Genomic DNA, 9489 nt, shown 5'->3' with positions numbered 1-9489 from the left:
CTCTAAAGGGTCATCGGGCCTAGCACCTAAGTCTCGTAGACCAAGCAAGACTTAATATTTTCCTGAAGGTTTCAATCGTGCATTGTCAAACACGATCCAGAGAAACAATGAGAAGACTCACAACTCATAATCATGGGAAGGTGGACACGTATCTGCGCACCTAATGATCGTGTACCAAACCATGATCCCCAGTCTTGCTAGCCATGTAACAGCTCTTGGGTACTATAAATAAAGGACCCCAGGGCTTCATAAAAAGTGGACGATCTTGGGATGGATATATTTTGGAAAAGAAACTCTGGGAAAATTTGTGACGAGTGAACTCTTTAGTTCATATTGTAATTGTCAATTGAGTGATTCAATACTAAAGACTAAGTGGATAAGATTATTACTGTTCATCATAACATAACTGAATCACTAGAAATTTATGTGTGTTTGTTTAGATATTTGTACTCTATCGTATATTTATATTTATTTCGTTCAAAATGTGTCTATACCGTACATACGACCGTTGACCAATTTCACAAGTCAACAACTTTAATATGAAATTTTAAAATATGTGATGAGAAATTATTATTTATTATTTATTATTTTAAATTTATTTACCTTATTTAGATAACTTTATTATTTTTATTATTTTTTAATCTTTTTACATTATTTAGATGACTTTAAAAATAACAGTATTAGAAAGCAATAAAAAAAAGTGTTAAAACAATTTTCATTAAACTCACATTTATAATATATAAAATATATATAAATCTACAATAATGTTTATCTTTTAAATTACAGATAAAAATAAACCATAATGTTACAACTATAAATTGCGTAAAAATAAAGAGAATAAAAATTAATAAATAGAACTGAATATTTTTTTTTGGAAAAATAATAAAAATAAACAGAATATTAAAAACAGAAATAAAAAATCAGTGGGAGGGTTTGAATGCGTATCAAAAGACTTGTTGTGATAGCCATTGAAGATGAAGATGACTTTTGTTTTTGGTTTTGAGAAGATCATGAAGAAACAAGACATTAGGATTTTAAGAGTTAATGAATTAAATAAGGAATCTGCCTGCAATATTGTAAATCAAGAAACAATTTTAACTGACATAGATATAAAAAAAATTAAATAAATTAATAAAAATAATATTAAATTAAATAATATAATTAAGGAAACAAATTTTTAATATTTTAAAACTTGTATATAAATTGTATATTAAATGTAAAAAATGTTTATCTGTATATATAATGTAATATTAAATATAAATGTAAAGTATAATGTAAATTTCTCTTATTATTTGTTGATTTTTTTGGTGTGAAATTGTTTGAACAATATTTGCCAACTCTATGAAATTAGAACTGGTTATATGGGACAGTTAAGAAAGCTTCAAACCTATTTTTCTGGTTTTTTTTCATCAATCATACCCCTGTTTTTTTTGGGGGTTTTGTTCATCAGGTTATGTTATGTATTTATTGTGATTTATGTGTTTGCCCTTTGATTTGTACAATGAGATCAAATTCATGATTTTGGGAATAAATACATAAATATAAATCTGGGTTTGAATTCGATATAACAATAAACATAAATGTACTATGGGTCACAAAGGGGAATTTGTCCATGTTTATGTCTTCAAATCTATTTATACATTTTGAATGTAATTGTAGCACACAATTTTTTTTTAATTAATTAATTTTGTGCTTTAAAGTTTTTTTTATTTAATAATTGTTAAGTGTTAGGAAATTATTTTAATTGTTTGGTAGAAATTATGTGAATTTATTTTATTTAACTATTTTTATTTGTAAGTAAATAAGTTTTGGTTGTATGCACCAATGTGCATGGTTAGTAGTGATGCACTTGAGCACTTGTATGTGTGCATGTGCATGGTGAGCATACACTAGTTATCTATGAATGTTGTTGTTTTATTTATTTATTTATTGTTATTATAAAAAGAGAAAACAAGAAATATACAGGGGTAGATTATTAAGTGGCCCATTTTTGGAAGGTTGGAAAATTGGGAAATGAGATGTGAAGAGGCTATAACGTCCTGCGTTTCGGGTACCTTGAAACGACTTGGGTCGAGATTGTTTTTCCCGAGTTAAGAATATTATTTTAAATAATATTATATTTGTTTGGAATTTATTTCCATGAGTTATTGCTAGCCAAATTATGAATTTTGTGTTTAAAAGTCAAGATAAGACTTTCGGTCTTGGACCGACACAAAAACCCTGATTGGGTAAAAATCTCGGAAAATAAAATAAAAAACTATGCCAAATATATTCTGGGCATAAAATGCATTCATAAAAATTAAAGTTCGGTCAAAAATAATAAGCCTAAGAGAAAATGGAAATTTTAGGGCATTTGGTGTAAAATGCTTAATTTTACCAAATTGAAGAATTTTACTCCATGAATAGACCTTAGGTTAAATTTTATTGTGTGATTAATTAAATTAAATGTGATAGAAATTTAATTTAATTATTATGTGTTAAGTGTTATTTATTTTTTATTTAAAAAAATATATAATAATAACTTTATTATGAGTGAAAATTGTATAGAAAGTGGATTTTTCATCTTAGGAAATGTTTATTAACCTTTATATATATATATATATATAAATGCATAAATAGAAAGAGGTGGCCGGCCATGTAAGATTTTAAATGGTGTGAACAAAATTAATTAAGTTTTAAATCTCATTTTAAATATTATGGTTAATGGCAAGTGGATAGTAAAACACTCAAGTGTTTTAGGATATTTTAGAGTAGTCTAAACCCTTCTAACTCCCCAAATCTGACCCCCTCTCTCTCACAATCACTCTCATCTTTTTTGAAAAACTCTCTCTCAAGTTTTCTCTCCATCTTCAACGTCAAGAACACTAAGAAGGCTTGGAAGCCTAAGCTTTGGTCTAGGAAGGGTTTCCCTAAGGTAAAGTTTCAAAAAACTTGACTTTGTAAGGTTTTTCACCATAGGTCTTTCAATTGCTAACTATCTATGTTGTTGGGGGAGTTGGTTAAGGTATTGAAAGAGTTTAGAAGGACTCAAAGCTAATAGGAACATCAAAAGCTAGAGCAAGAACAACGAGAGGTAAAAAGTTTACTTTTTATGGTTGTTATTGTATGGTTTTTATTTTAAGCATTATTTTGTATATTTAATGCTTAAAAAATTTTATTGGTGATGTAATAAGGATATGGTAGTTTCTCTATAATTTTTATGATGCTTGTGTGTTGATTTTTGAAAATAGGGACCAAAATCCCTAAGGGTTTTGGTGAGAACCCTAAAACAAAATACAAGTTTTGAGCGGTGATTTCCAAGGGGTCAAGCATCCACTGTATATTGATTTTGTAAAATTTAATTGCACTGTAATGTTGTTGAGATTGAGTACATAAAATTGAGCTTTTGAAACACTCAAAAATGCCTAAAAATGAGTGAGTTATGCTATTTCAAAGTTTAGGTAAAAAACTGTTTTTTCATATTATTAATTTCGGGAACAAGTTTGGACAGCCACTATATAAGGCAAATGAACCCAGTTTTTTCTAAAATTTGGTGGAGATATTATTGGCATAACATAGTATTACACTATAAAATTTGGTAACAAAATACTAAATGTTTTGAAAGTTATAAGTGCCAAAGTTTGAAAAAATTAAGGACTTGAAAATAAGGTCATTTTTACCTCATTGTTGGAAAATAATTTCACCAATAAAAAATGTTCATTTTGACCTAAGATTTTTCAAAGACCTAAATGGCATACCGAAAATGTAATTGGGAAATTTTGGTAACAATTGGGTAAGTAAATTTCAAGTTATAACCTAATAAAGTATGTAGTTAAAAAATCTGAAAAATAGGATTTTCACACTTAGTGTAAAAATGAGATTTTAAAACTTAAGGTAAAAAGTAAATTTTTTCTTATTGCAAGATAAAAACTTGGTAAGTCTTGAAAACATATTTTGACCTAAAATACCACTTTGAGTTTAGTGAGAATAATTTTTATTAAAGAATTTTTATTCTTTCTAAAAATAAAATAATTAATTTATTAATACGTTAATAAATTAAAAGAGGTTTAAAACTCTATATTTTAAGAAAACAATTTAGTGAATTATTTTTCTAGTAAGTAAACTTGATTAATTGACTTCAGAAAAATTAACTAGTCAAGATGAGAAATTTTTAACAGTTTTCCTAATTAAGATAAAATTATGTTATTTTCTTAAAACGATTTTTAGAGATTAAAACCTTAAGAAAAATAAAAGGAAAATTAAGAGTTTATTTCTTGAAAAATAATTAAGGAATTTAATTAGTATTTTCTGGATATAATACCGGCTAAAATCGTCTATATATTTAACCGACCTGTTGAAAGTACGGGTTAATAGCAATACTGTTAAAGAATAAGACTTTTAGCGGATTTTGGGAAATATTATTGTGATACCCGAGCCTAAGTATCGAGACCATAGGATAGGTCTCTCTGAGACTTAGGGTTTATTCTCAAATATTTTTGTATGAATTTCCTTAATGGGTTTAAAACCAAATAAGGATCTTTAATCCTTGCTAATGATTTTGAAAATGGCCAAACTGCCCAAAATAATAATAATGAATTATGAAGTTCCATAATTAATCCGAGTATATTGTATGGATAATTACAGTATTGGCTAAGCATAACTGGACTTTATATTGGAGAGTGAAATTATGTTGAGAGCAAATGACTCCAAGTAAGTCAACTTATATTGTGTGGCTGCAACATGAAACGACTATTATATTATATGTTAGTATAGAGACACATGAACATATATACACTATTGTAGAAAGTTGCTTAGAGACGTTAGTCTAGTGAGTGCTAATTTAGAAAATATGAACGGTAGATATCCGTCATATCCTAGACGGATGATCTCCATCACACTTCTTGATTTTATTATGTCCGGTTCATTACCGTGACAAGTGGCCAAGAGGTGAGGATTGTTGGTTTAAACCTAGGGGCGCCAAAATGAATGGGACCTAGGGGCCCTCATACTTACTTAATCAATGAACGGTTAGAACCCGAGCAAGTGCTCTGATAAGTTATTCCCGGCTAGTAGCTGTGAATATTGGCCATTCAGTGAGAGTGCCTAGAGATACTAGGGGTTGCTAAGTTTGAGTGAGGCTGAACACCCTAGGGGCAACTACTCACCAGCACCACTGATTAACATAGAAGTCTCTGTAAACCCGTTTAACTTCGATTACATTCTTGGATAAGTAGTGATGCCCTAGGTAACTTGATGGTTATCCTTGTGAAGGATTTACTCTTGGATAAGTAGCGATGCCCAAGGTAACATGATAGTAACCCTTGATGGGGATATTTATTGGCTAGTTCTTAGTGTTGAGACTCGGTTCTCCTTTACAGATTAGCATTTATGTTGGAGGGCGTGTTATGCTCGAATTATTGGAAGTTGTCGAACATTGGTCTCGAATTATATTGTGATATATTATATCTGCTTGCTCTGAGATTTTTTGAGTGCAGGGATTTATTTGTTGATAAGAAATAGTTGTGATATAATATATCTGCTTGTTCTGGGATTTTCTGAGTGCAGGAATTTATCTGTTTATATGAAATAATTTGTCGTTTGTTATCAGGCATAACCATAAGTTTGTCAGGACGCTTTTGCATTCTTGAAATTGATTGTGTAGGGTCTGGATGGATCCGGAACCCTAATTCTCTGCATGCTTTTGTTTTAAAGTTGAACGTACTAAGCATTTTCGCTTACCTAGTTGTTTCCTGTTGTAGGTAAGAACAAAGGCAAGGCAAAGTAGTGAGCGCTGGAGTCTACCTTGCAAATGTGCATGTGGACCGACCTTTTGGGAAGCCGTTTTATTTTCAGAAATGTTGTGTTATTTTCATAAACTAGGCTCACTCTACTCTTTATAAAATATGTTTGTATTAAATGTTAAGTATGGCCATACGACTTTTAAATTTTTTTTTTTATACGGGTTTTTGAGACATTTGGTTAAATGAAAACATTTATATTTCTGCATTATCGAGTCTTAAAAATCCGGGTCGTTACAGAGGCAAACTATGACCGAGTATGGAGAGAGAGAGAGTAGTGGTTGGCTAGGAGAGTGGGAAAAGAAAAGGGATTTTATTCCCATTTACTTTTGAAATTCAATAAATTAAAATTAGATGATTTTAGCTATTTTGGGTATGTGAATGGTTGACATCTTTCATATTTATTTTCTTAATTTCTTTTTATTTAAGAAAATCATGATTAAAGGAAATTAGGAGTTGGACTTACATTTTTCCATTGGCTTAGTAGTAAATACTTTAGGGTTAGGCTTGGGAGATAAAAGGAAAGAGAAGCTCTCCCCTTGCCCATTTGGTGACCGACGAAAAAAGAGAGAGGGAGAGAGAGTGAGTACGAGAGCTAGAGAGAGAAGGAAGGAAATAAAGAAAGAGAAAGGGGGATCGAGGAAGAAGAAGAAGGAAAGAGACTACGCTCAAGGATCGTAGGTAATGTTTGGTTTCATTTTGGTTTTTGACTCTCTAAGAGTAGTTCTCCTTCTTCTCACAACTAAGTATTGATTCTTCTCTTTTCTCTTGTTTTTTTGGGGTTCGAAAATCATAGGATCCCAAAAGGTTGATCAACATTGTTGGTTTTGATTTCTATCAAAGGAGGTAGTGAATCAAGCCTTTTTGTCATTGTTGTGATATTGATTCTGTTGATGTTGTTTTTCGTTAACTTAAATATGAAGAGCACTAAACACAAATATCGAAAAAATAGAAAGATTAAGAGGTTTTTTTTTTGCATGGTTCAGCAGTTAAAATCTGCCTAGTCCATGAGTCACTATTATTCTCACTACTCTCTCAAAGCTTTGAAGGAAAGCAATTTGACTGAGTATTCTCTAGTACAATTTTGTGCATGTCTACAAATGAATTACTCTAGGCTATTTATAGACCTGGTTATGAAAATATCTTCCTCTAATCCAAGGAAGTTGCAATCAATTAATAAATTTTAAATAAATACAATAATTGCATTAATTACATAATATCCCATGGCAGTAGGGATTTAATATATGATAATAACGAATCCCTATTAAATAGGGATTTCCTAACAGTCTTTCCGTGTGCTAAACGCGTCATTGAGCTCGATCGTTGCGTTGACATGTTTTTCAGATTGGCTTGGATTCGAGCCCATCGTTCTAGTTATAGCCTCCTTCTCATCTACTAATTCGGTCGAACTCATTCCTCAGAGAGGGTTGGTGTCTTCGAGCCTGCAGCTCAGGCTTGAATACTACGACTCATGCTCGGGTGCTACTAACAGATCTAGAACCATTTGACAATTCGTATAATTATACTGCTAACATTTATTATTTTCAAGCTCACTCTTTTTGAGCCTATATTTTGAGGCTATTTAGTCATTCTCGAAATTTGGGTGTAACATTTTGCCCCCTCAAAAGTGATGGTTCGAATCCTCTGAGAAGGAAAGTTTTGAACTTCAATTTCAGAAAATGTGCCCACCTACCACACTCAAGTGTGGATATGTGTCACCAAGGGATTGCGTACCGAAAGTACTCAAGTACCCTTTTCTCTGCGCATGTCCCTTCCTATTCCCTTTTTGCCGCCAATTTTCTGAAATCGAACGTGGTCCCTCGAATCACGTTTTAACCCAAATCAAGGGCTCATATTCCCCTTTGAGCATCCCCTTTTTGCCTATTTAATTTTCAAAAGAAAAAACATGAACCAGAGCTCTCAACTCTTTGCATGTTCTCCAAGCCAAAGAAGCAATGCAGTCTCACCACCTTCAGCTTTGTGGGATCGTTTCTGCCTCCCATTTTCTAGTCTACGATCTCTACTGTAACGCCCCAAACTCCAAGGACCGTTACGGTGTGCCTTGTAAACAGTGCTAAACTCGCTAATCGAGTCATTTGGCCAAAATCGTGGTCTAGGTATGATTAACGATTTAGGGATTAAAAACTTTGGTCAGGATGTAACGTTTCACTAGAACGTTTAATATATACATTGAGATCCCGAAAATATAATTTCAGAGCTTATTACAAAAAATATTTACAACAGGCCATTCTAAGCGGCAAAACAGGGTTCAACCCTTGTTCCACTTTAAACCTCGGCCGTGGCGGACGAGCAGCTGCATATGTACACGTCATCACCTAAGCTCTCCAACTCAAGGATGATCCAGCTTCCTCTTGCCTTTACATGCACCACGTAGCACCCGTGAGCCGAAGCCCAGCAAGAAAACACAATATAACATGATATAATATCAACTATAACCATAGTAACCATTTGGAACCAATGATCCATCCAAATAGGTGACAATAGCCAAAAGTCACAATAATGAGCATCGCTCCCTCTAGCCACGTGACGATAGGGTCACCATGGCTCAACTGATAAGTGTTCCTTCATAAGCTTGGTTAGGATAGGTGCATGGTGATTAGTCACCAACATAACCCTCCTCACGACTCTAGAGTCGAAACTATGGACAACGTCCCTTAGCCATGTGACAAACGGTCACCGGGGTCATATACCTTGGCTATAGTCATCTGGTCGTAGACCAGGCAAGCGCTTATAGTTCGCATTGACCTTCCAGTCGGTCTAGCATTAATACCCCATATGAGTCATTCAATGCCGACCTCGATTAGATCCAATCTTTAATCGGCCCGGCGCTCACAACGCACTGCCATTTCTGACCCTTGGGTCGGTAAAACACGACCAGTGCTCAGCCCGTGGTGAACTCAACTAATAAGTCACAGCTTCACAGACGGATCTGACACCATTGTTGATTCTGACTAATAAGTCAGCGCCATACACAGGTAAGCCATGCCACCAAACATATATCACATGTCCAATGTCCGTAAACAAGGTATTTTGCATGCTTACTAACAGATACCAGTACAATTAGGACCATGCACAACCACAGAGGCTCAAGCTCGGAAAAATATCATACCTAGTATACAAAGCATGTCCTAATCACATGTTTCTCATGCATCATATGCAATATATCCAGCAATCCAACATGCACCAATAACAGCCATGCATGTCATGTTTAACAGTCAACCAACATGCATCAAGAATAGCCATGCATGTCATACATAATAATCAACCGACATGCATCAATAATAACCACGCATGTCATGCTCAATAATCAACCCACATGCATCGATCATAGCCATGCATGTCACATATACTCAGGGTGCAGTTTTCTTACCTCAAAGTCGAGCTAGAACGATTAAAAGAACGACCCTTGAGAACGATCAACTTTAAGTCCTTTAGCGGTCACCTAGTCATAACCAAATATAAGGTATCATCAATAAAAATGATCACATAAGTTCCCAAATCAATATCTAGCCTCCGGGACATCAATCCCCACTTAACCGGGTACTAGGTTCAACCCCGAGGCCTATGGCTTGAATCCCCAAGCTAAAAACATGTTTTTAGTCAAAATGGCCTTAAGGGCCGCGGCCCTCCCCTGCTGCGCCGCGGTGTGCCTTCAAACAGAAAGGCTCCCCCCTGCCAGACGCCAAGGGCC

The sequence above is a fragment of the Humulus lupulus genome, chromosome 5, assembly GCF_963169125.1.
Source record: "Humulus lupulus chromosome 5, drHumLupu1.1, whole genome shotgun sequence".
Classification (NCBI taxonomy): domain Eukaryota; kingdom Viridiplantae; phylum Streptophyta; class Magnoliopsida; order Rosales; family Cannabaceae; genus Humulus; species Humulus lupulus.
This window is presented reverse-complemented; position numbering follows the sequence as displayed.